Below are 11,118 nucleotides of genomic sequence, written 5' to 3' on the forward strand. Positions count from 1 at the left end.
CTCTCTATCTCTCTCTGTGTGTGTGCAGATTGCGGACAGCCGACGAGGCTGGCAAATAAATTGACGTGCGTTTTGTGTTGGATTTGTATGCATCTAGATAAAGTTTTCTGTCTGTCGTTGCTGCTCTCGCTCTCCAAATCTTGTTCTGAGTTAGCTTCTTGATCCGCTCCTTCTCATCTTCTTCTTCTTCTTCTGTTTCTTCTGCTAGAGCTGCATTTGTGCAGCGTGCCCCTGTGTGTGTGAGTGTGTGTGAGTGTTGTGGCACCTTTGGGTGCGGTAATTGTAATTGGTTTTTGTTGCTGACCCAGCCAGCTGAATTTTTCATGTGTTTTTCTTGTTGTTGTTGTCTTCTGCAAAGTGTTTGGCTGCCTCACGTTTTGGGATAAATCATTTAATTAGTCAGACAATGACTATGTGCCTGCAACGCTTCTGCTTCTTCATCTGCTTCATCTTCAGAACGCCATTGCTGTTTGGCGCTCTCAGCAAAGGTTATCGCAGTTTCCGTTCCGTTCCGCTCCGCTCCATTGTTGTTATTGTTGTTGTTGGTTGGGTCATGCAGATATCGCATGCATTGCCAATTGCCAATGGGAAAGAGGCGTGTTTGCTTATTGAAATATGACCAAAGCAATGCACCCAAAAGCAATTATTAAACTTTGTTTATTATTTGCCAGATATTCCGGTAACTGTTTTTGGCTGGCTGACGCGCCCCAAGTGCTTCGAGCACAAAAACGTTGAGAAACAAAAGAAAATCACACGTCCATTTTGCAACTAATTAAAGCCACTTTGTTTTAAATTAACAACTTTATATAGACATTGGATACATAATGAAAGCCAAAGTAAGCTGTGTGTGTGTGTGTATGTGTGTGTGTTATTAGTTTATGTAGATACAATATGCATATACAAAGTTCAGCCATGTAAAACTGCAGCGCACAGCGAATGCGTTCCACAAACCAAAATTTCCACGTTCCACACTCACAGCGCAGATAACAAGAAACGGGCAAACCTCTCCCATTGGCTGGCTTCCTGAGCAAACGAGCGAGCAGCAGACAGAGCGCGAGTGAGGGAGACAGCGCGCGAGAGAGAGAGAGAGAGAGGAAAAGAGAATGTGGCATTTAGAGGGGCGGCAGTTATTATTGTTGTTGATTTTGTTGTTGTTGCTGCTGCTGCTGCTGCTGCCAGCCTGCAACATAGTACAAATCCAATTCATTTAATAATTGCCAACGAGATGGAGCTCATTATCACGAGTACTTTGCACGGCTTTGCCAGAGAGTGAGAGAGAATGGGTCTGTATTGTATGTGAGTGTGTTGGTGTGTGTGTGTGTGTGTTGGTGTGTGCGTGTTGGTGTGTGTGTGTTGGTGTGTGTGTGTTGGTGTGTGTTTGTGTGTGAGTGAGTGGTCATATCTGGTTGGCTGTCGCTGTCACTCTCTAGTTACAGTTACAACAGCTACAGCAATGGATGTTGCTTATGCAGCATCCCCCCTCCCCCACCATAATTGGGAATCAGAAGCGAATTGATTGCGCCGCCTAAGAGTTTTGAGCTAATGTGTGCAGTACGTGTGTGTATGTGTGTGTGTGTGTGTGTGTGTGTGTGTGTGTGTCTCGTTAGCGTTTTCATTAGACGCACAAATTAGGAGACAGCAATTGTCTCATCTCTGATTTCTGTGCTCTTCTGCGCTGTCTGTCTGTCTGGGCAGCAGGGGGCAGCAGCAAAGTGTTGGGGTGTTGGGGGGAGCGGCATTAAATGGCGATGATGGCGGCGGCATCCGAGTGTCAATTAAAGCAGCTGCCTTTTATTGCTGTTGTTGTTGTTGTTGTAGTTGTTGTTGCTGCTGCTGCTGCTGTCGTTGTCTGCCCGCCCGCTCGACTCCTGACTGGCTCTTTAGCGCATCATAATTGGGAGTATCTATAGATACACTCCCTGCCCTGCCTGGGTTTGTCAGCTTTGTGGCGACTCTCAATGTTGACACAACTAATTGGCATTATTTGTTTTAATAATTGAGCATTTTGGTGCGACGACGACGTGGCACTGATTTAATTAAAATTTTGTCCGTGCCGCCTTGGAGATGCGCTGCCACAAAAAGGGTTGCCACGTTGCTCGCTTTTTGTTTTTGTATTTTTATTTTTGGTCCATTGTTTATTTTTTGGTGTAAAAGACAAAATTTTAATTGAATTTTAATTGCGCGGATTTGTGGGCCGCGTGACCTGTGCCTCAATTTGAACTTCCGATTTGCCGTCGCTAAGCTTGCGATTTAATTAAATGCAAATAAATATTTTGGATTTGCATTGCAGCCAATTGAGCGCTTTGTTCTGTTGCAGTTGCAGTGGCCATTGCATGCCCCGTTTCAGCATCAGCATCAGCCTTAGCTTTAGCTTCAGGCTTAGCGCAGCAAATCCGAAACTTAACTTGGAATTTGTGCGCCTCAAAGCCAGTGGAAATTCGAGATCAGCGCTGGACTAACGCTGGGATCACCAGAGATCGCAGTCGCTGCCGTTGTCGCGTATTTAATCCAATTATCGATGCTCGATCCGGTGCCCATTGCCAATCCTTTCGGGGCCACAAACAATTAGAAGCTGACTCAACTTTATGAGTGGGCGGTCCATGGGATTAAATGCCCGTAATGTGTGTGTGTGTGCATCCTCAGCTACCGGCGAGGAGAGATGCACAGTAGGTTGCAGCCGCTGTGGCTGCTACGAGAACAGATTATCGGCATTACCGCAATTATGGAACTTGGGCAGGTCCTGGCGTAATTTCAATGCGGTTTTCCGGCCAGCAGCGTGTCCAATCGTACAATCGACACAAGCCACTACCTGAAGTATTAGCGAGCATACCTCAGCAATTCTATGAAAAGTACAACGGGTTAAAGAAAGAGAAAGCTGAATTGTTGTTGTATACCAAAGTCGGTGTGTTATATCCGATCTTGATTAAATTTTTCAGATATCAATAATATCTTGGGGTGTTCTGTCGGAAATCGATTAATATCGATATTTTAAATATATAATTATCTAGTTCTTAAAGTCTTTCGGATCCGAGTTTTCATATAGACGGCAATCGGTAATGAATAATTCGACTCGGCTTTTAATGCTCAGCAAGAATATATTCACTTTGTGGGTCTTGGAGATACTTGTTTCTGCCTTTTACAACTTTCGTCTATAGCCTTCATTATAACCTTTTTATATTTATTTAATGGATTTACGGGTCAAAAGGCAGTTGTGCAATATTGTTCAACCGTCTCTAAGTGGGATTTTTTTTGGAACTGAACTTTTACTTTAAGTGCAGTATTAAGATTTTCACTTAGTGTTTTCTCTTTCTTTTTCTCCCCTTATCTCCCCTGTGACAACTACAAAAGATGCCCTCTCGGTTATGGCTTTTTAACATGTACATTTAACGCTGAAGACACCTTCACACCTTTTTTTTACTGTTTTCACCATTGCTTTTTCTTTGTTCGTCTGCCGTAGATTGTTTTTTTTAAATATATTTTTTTCGGATTTTTAATGCCAATTCGTTTTGCATAATGAGCTAATAAAATATTTGGCGTGCATCCCACGCTGCGAGCGAATTGCGCTAATTTGCGGCAGTTGTCGCGCCTCGAATCCGAATCTGAATTTGAGTGCCCCAAAAGTGAATGCGGACGAAGCCCACTCGCTGTCAGGTCGCAGCCAGTTGCCACACCCAGAGGCTTGTCAAAAAAAAACTCATTAAATAATGGGCCTCGTTTGAAAGCTGAGCGAAATTTTAATTAATCAACTTATCCAAGATCAGCGAGCAACTGCCTGCCTGCCTGCCTGCCTGCCAGTCGGCCAACTCTTTTGACGTTCGAGCCGGGACCAAAACATTCCGGGAAGCGATCGCAATGAGCGTTGCGACAGCTACCTGCCTTGCAACCTTGCCACTGCCACGCTAAGCCATTCAACCGCCCACAATTTAGGCAAGGACGCGAGTCGCAGTATTGTTAATTGGATTAAATGCGCTATCCGGTGATTTTTGTTGAGCCGCAGATTCTCAGATCCGCAGATCCTGTGTGATCCGCTGCCTGGCAACGCTAGTCCAGCGCTGATCTTGGATTTTCATATATGGCTTGCAGGCGCACAAATTCCAAGCTAAATTTCGGATTTGCCGCACTAAACACACGCTGATCAACCGATCATCTGGCGGTGGGAGACTGTTTTGATGTCGTCTTCAGATCTGCCTGCAGCTGGACTAACTTTGTCCTGATCTGCGCATCATCAGTGATTTGATCTGGATTCTGTTTGCTCGATCCATAATATTATGTCGCTCAAAAAATAATGTGGGGCGCTCACTGTAAATAAATGTAAATATCTCAGTAAACCGCAAACAAAAAGCTGGAATGTTTATTTATAGAAGTAGAAAGTCTGTTAGACTCGTAATATAAGTGATAAGTGAATAAGTATTTCCAAGGTTCAATCATAGCTTAGCTTAGATTACGAGTGTACGAGTTCCCTGTATACATATATATGTATATATAAATATCCCTATCGTAAATAAATAAATTGAGAGCAACTTATAATTAATTAAACGATAGCAGACCAAACTAATCAAAAGCCAAACACGTTTTACACATTATTCACCCACTTAAATTCACTATTACATAAATGGACAAGGGCGGAGCCAGCGAGTGGGAGGGATGGAAGGCAAGGGGAGGGCTTTGAGTTTTCAACGCATAGACAAATCGCTGCTCATTAATATATTCATTCATACTCACTCATCATTGCGAGCAAATGCATTTGACTATAGATTCGAACTCCAACTGGACTTGGACTCATAATTGTGTCTATCACAAATGCGCAGCCAAACGGTTGGAATTGCACTCTGACAGCGTTGATAGATACAAATGGCAGCCCCTGCCGCTGCACCCGTTCCCGCGCCCTCCTCTTTGGCAACGCCCTCGCAAAACAACACCGAGTGAAAAATGTTTTCTCCTTTTCTTTTCATTTTCTCCGTTTTTTTTTCTTTAGGCAGCGTGAAAATTACAAGCAGCTGCCGTTTGTTGTTGTCGCTGCCGTTTCACAGTGTCTTCCTTAGTATTTTTCACATATAATTAGATACAACAAATTTAAATTTAAAAATTTATATACATATATAATTTAATTTCAAAATTAAAGTTTATGTTGGTTTAGCAAGCTAAGATACAATTTTTTTGTTATTTTCTATATTTTCTATATATATATATATATATGTTTTTTTTTGTTTAATGTTTAGTACCACTGTGCGCTCTTTTGGGAAAGTGAAGGGCGACAAGCTCTTGTCTGAGGTTGGCAGCAAATTCGGCTGCAGTTGTCTCTGTGCCTGTGACACAAAAGACATTTGTCAACACCCCCCACTTAATGGTTAAGGCCACCGTTCGAGGTTTATTTTTTACGCTTTGCCCAATATTTTGACGCGTGTAGATCAATTAATTTTCAAAGAAGAAAAACTCACAAAAAAAAAAAAAAATCATATTTCGTGGGATGGATATGGCCAAGTCACTTATGGATATGGATACCTACTGTATATGCATGGCCACAAGATGCAGCTGCAAGTGTTGACGCCTGCACTTAGTCGCTTGTAGCCTTGTGGCTCAACTCTTTGGCGCTAATTGGGTGCGAACGTGCGGCAATTAGTTGCACTCGAGTTGCGCACGAATGCAGCATTTGCAGCCCTGTACACACACACACACACACCGAAAAGCAGAGAGCAGAGAATCGTGAGCTCATCATAATCTCGGATAGCGCCATGCTGATCAGTGAAGAGCGATTGGAAGATTAGTCCAAACAGACAAATTTGTGTAACGGTTAAAGCTTCCCAGGCTGATGAAAGTGTCAGTCCAGTCGGCCAGCCAGGCCGCCATTGTATCTGCATCTCTATCTGTGTATCTTGCCAGCTATTGTTAAGCTGCATGGCGCCAACACAAAATCCGAGTTGCTTAAAGGAAAACACTAAAGTTTTCTTTTGATTTATTTGGGCGCCTGTTTCTTGGCACACTAACAGCTTCTCAGATACAGATACACACGTGCTGTGCTCTGTTGTGTTGTGTTGTTATTTTGGCGGGCAATTAATTAATTCTCAGCTTCGACATTTACAAAATGTTTTCTTTAATTTGTTTTGTGTTCGACTCTGAGGTTGGTTCTGGCTGCCCGCACTCTTGCGGTTCTCTGTGGGTGTTGCCTGACACTTTTCTGGGCTTGTCCCTCATTAGTTGTGCTTAACTGGAGACGCCAGCCAGCGGCTGTCCAAAAGTTGACAGTCGATTCGAACAATTTTCTTCTGACTCTTGATATCGATGAACTTGTCGAAGTCTTTGACACTGAGCCACAGTAATCCCCATAGGAATGTAGTATACCTGATGGAGTTAAGGAATGATCGCTCGCTTGACTCTCAGAAGACTTAAAATCTTGTGTATTCTGAGATGAAATTTGCGATATTTTTTTATACTTTCGGATATTAAGTCTAATTGTTGTATCTACTAATAAGAATGGGTTTTTAAATGTTACCATATATGTTTAAATCTTAGCTGTGTATTATTTGTATTTGAATTTTCTCATAACATAAAATATATTCCAAATAATTATATAAGTACGAAAAATCTTTAAAAAATGCAATATATATATACTATATAAGAACTTTCCTATGAATATAAAATATATTGTACAATATTCAATACTTAAAATACATTTACAAAAAGTCTATTCCTCTTATGACAATGTTAAGTCTTAAAATAAATATCTTCGTTTGCAATTTTTATATTTTTTTAAGGATTTGCTTTAAGTAGGTGACATACTTTTGCCTTTGTGGTTTTCTATTTATTCATTTGATTATAGCAATATGAGCTGGCATTCCAAACGAAAACTGTTTTGAGAGCTGTTGTTGCACACATTGTGAAATTCCATTCAATTATTTATTTGCGATGTCGCTCATTGACTTCTGTGTCGTTTTGCATGTTGTTTTGCTGCTCCGCCTGTGGCAGAGTGTTGACTTTGATATTTTGACCACACGCCGTGTCAGTGTCACCTTGCCTTATTATTCTTTCATTAACTTTGAGCTTGTTGCAGAGGCAAACAGATACCAGTATAAGTATAAGTAGCATTGCGTTCGAATTTCGTATACAACGATGCCGCGAGCTGTGGAAAGTAACTCACTGGCCACATGCAAATTATAGATCAGGTGCAGCAGCAGCAATTGGATGATTGGATGTGTAATTGTTGCCATAATTGCCATGTGCGGCAAGTGGATCCGTTTTCTATATATGCCATATACCCTGCAGTTATGAGCAACTAACCGAACCATTTGCCATTTACATCTGCCAATTGCAGCCGCAACATGCAACATCTCTGGCAGCAGCAACAGCAGCAGCATCAGAAGCATCTCTGCAATTGTAGTTGCAATCTGTATGTGTAATAGACAAGCCAACTAATTTTCCAGCAATTTGGTCTGAGAAACCCATACGAATACGGACCAGAGACACATTCGCATTCTGGCAAACGGTGGCAGTCGCAACCCCCTCGCCTCCTCGCTCGGCACCAGCGCACCAGCAAACTCTAAACATGAACAAATTAACAAATGATAGACAGACGTCTAGAGTCTGGAGATCGTTGCCTGATTCGCCGCTGCATGCAAATGGAACGTCCTGGAGCACTGGGGGGCGATCTCTCTTTGAATGCCACCACGTCATGTTATTAGCAGCAATTTAAGCAAATAATCAGCGCAGCCCAACTCTGATGACCAAGAGGGGGCAGGCCAAGAACGGTTCAACGCGTGACTTGAAGGCAGAACTACACACACACACACAGTAAAGAGTGTGTGTGTGTAGTTGTGTGTCTGTGCAGCTTACACAAATTTAATAAGCAGGCAGCAAACGCTCTTGAAAGAGATTCTAATGCTATTTTTTGGGTCTGAAGCTGTAGCTGGGTAATTACCACTGGGACTGGCTGAATTTGCATTCCGTTTGAATTGCAACTGTTGTTTTGCGCCTTGCACCTCACGATTTGAGCCAGCAATTTGGCACAGTTTGCGGTTTGCAGTTTGTTGATTGTAGCTGATTTTCACAGTTGATTTTCCAAGTTTTCCAAGTAAGCTTTTTTTTTGTTTTTGTTTTTTTTTTTTTTTTGCTGGTGTGGCTGGCAAATCGCTTGAGCGCCTGATCACTTGATCGCTTGATCGGTAGATCGGTAGTTTTATTTACAAAAAATTAGCACAGCTTTGCTTGTTTATTTACCAGATTCAGCTCCTCAACCGCACACTGCACTCCCTGGTCGGAGAGGGCGAGCAAACGTTTTAGTTAATTTTGCAAATTGCTTTTATTAGGTTTCGTTTATTTGCATTTTGCGCTTTAATTTTACGGTTGGTTTTCATTGTTTTTGTTGTTGCTGCTTTAGCTTTTTGTTGCTTTGACCCTCTGCTGCCTTTGTTACGTTCCTTTTGTTGCTTTTGCTTTTGCTGTTGCTGTTGCTGTTGGTGTAATTTTAAACGTTTATTTTGCAGTCGTCCCTTTCGTTTACTTGTTGTTGTTGTTACTGTTGTTGCCGACTCCGATTTATTGTTAAATGTTGCAATTTTCAAGTCGTAGAGAATGTAAATTTTTGTTGTGTGTATCTCCAGCTACAGCAAAAACAATGCCAAATTGCTACAAAACGTTTTGTGAACACAGTTTTTGTTTTTGTTTTGTTTTTCTTATTATTTGCATTTTGGCGTTTGGCTTAACGCCAGCTTCGAGTTATGCAATCTGATTTGTTTGAGCTTGAATAATCGCTGAAATTTCTACAGCTTTCTGGTTTTCATTTGGAGGGATAAATGGATTTTTTTATCTCAAGCCAAATCAACTGAATCACAATTCAAGTGTTTGAGAAATCCAATTGTAGTTTTTGGCAATACAAAATTTGACCGTCTCATAACTTTCATTTACTTAATTTAATATTTAAAACTACTAGTAAAATTTATGGTTTGTATTAACTACTTTGTAGTTTAGCATAGCTTAGGTTGCTAGAAAGCAAATCTAATTAAAAGTGTGTTAGGTTTTTAGCAACTTATTAATAAAGATCAGTTTCAATTTTGTTAATGGATACAACTTGTTAGTTTTCATAGTTGTATTTCATATTCTAAGTATTTAGCCTATTAAAATAGTCAAAATCTAAATATTGTCATTAAATTCTTGTAGTTTTCAGTTGTTGTTAAGCTGCTTGCTGTGATATTTGAAACCCAGTTAACTTCTTCGTCGAATGCATTTGCTTTCGGTTAGATGCGTTAGTCAGCTTCTTTTAATTTTTTTTTTGGTGCCAGCTTATCGCTGTTGCTTCATCTCGTCATCAGGCTCATGCATTTATTTAAATTGCCGCATATCTTTGGTTTTCAATCGGCATCGCCATCGCCATCGCCAATCCCCGGGCTTAAGCTGTAAACTCTTAGCTCTGTAGCACACCCATTACATCAACAACGGCGCGACAAGCGAATCAAATTACAACAACAATGCGCATGTAAATCAACACATGATAACATTAATGCTGCCAAAGCCCAATCGCTGCTCCCAATCCCAATCCCAGTCCCAAGCCCAGTCTCCTGTCTCCAGTTCCAATTTCGATCCCCTGCCTCATTCTAAGTCTAACCTAAACTTGAAGCTGAAACGCGTGTGCTGAGTTAGCCGCCGACTTAATAACTGATTACAATTTATAGATAAGCTCTGTGGTGCGAGTGATGCTCAAACCCAACCCAATTGAAGTCAAACTCAACTTGCAGTCTGTTGCCAGTTAATTAAGACATTAAATTGTGGCCCGTTGCCGCTGCAATTTGGCATCTGCAATCGGAAAGCGTCAAAAGCTGGTACCAAATCGCTCACATCCGCCCCCAGACTGAGACAGAGACAGAGAGCCAGAGTTACCTGGAGTCTTATCAGCGCCCACGTGTCGCCGTTTATTGTTGGCGACTTTCCGGCCATTAGCGTTACCCGGACGGAGGCATTGTAAGTAACTGGCAGCACTGGGAGTACTTCTACTGGAGCTGCTGCCGCAATTACATTGTTGGGCTCGACAATTGTGTAAACTTCCTATCGATTTGTCGCTGCCGTTTGTCATGTTCGACTTTAACAGCGACACCTCACCATTTGAGTGACTCCCTCCATGTCCACTTATCCATTTGGCCTATGTCTAAGCCCTATTCAACGGAAGTACCGCTGTCACTTTCGTTCTGGCCAAAAAAAGAGCTGCAGCTCCGTGCCTGCCTTATTATGATCGACGCCATATTCGCTGTGCTCGTACAGTAATTGTTTGTCCCGTGCTGCGATTGCCCAAAACTGTTGGCTGAATGTAAACAACATTATGAATTCCACACGCTGCTCACAACAAATATTTTAATTATTTCCAATTGTGCTCAGCTTGGCTTGGATTCCGTGACTTCTGTCAGGCATCGCTTCTTAACTATCTGCCGCACAAACTGTGACTGTTTCAAGTAATTGGCAAAGACGTATTTGAAATTTGGCTAAGGGTTTCTGGCTAAGTACCGCAAGCTCGTAAATAAAAACATTTCTAATGAGCAAAGCTATACGGCTCTGGTCGAGACAGCTCGACTGGGAGATACCCTGAATACAGGGTTAAATACCTTGTGGGTTTACTGAATATATACTTAATAAGAAAATATATTTTGAATAAAAAAATCTGTATTGCTTATTCGATGTTAAGAATATGCCTACATATATTGTATATCAATTTGAATTTTGCTTTTCCTGTTATCGGAAATCGATTTGAATCGATAAAATTAAATAATCTTGATCCGCCTAAGGTATACGATAATTTAACTTAAGTATTTGAGGTTTCTGAGATCGGATAGATAGTTGGACATGGTTAAATCGAGTAATTTATGGAGTCACAGATACTTCTGATGGCCTGTTACGTAGTTTTGCACATCTTCATTATACCCTTTTTACCCATTTGCAATGGATTCAGGGTATCAAAAGTAGAAGTTGTATGTGAATGCGAGGTTATTCAGATATGGCTTAACGAGGAATGGATTTCTTGTAGTATAAATGAGATATTATTATTAAGAATGCATTTGTGACTTACGTGAATTCCCATGTAGCAATTCCTTCTAAAACTGAACTAAACTGAACTATTATACAAAGTAGCTTACCATAAAG

This window comes from Drosophila grimshawi, unplaced genomic scaffold (genome assembly GCF_018153295.1).
Source record: "Drosophila grimshawi isolate 15287-2541.00 unplaced genomic scaffold, ASM1815329v1 contig_311, whole genome shotgun sequence".
Lineage (NCBI taxonomy): Eukaryota > Metazoa > Arthropoda > Insecta > Diptera > Drosophilidae > Drosophila > Drosophila grimshawi.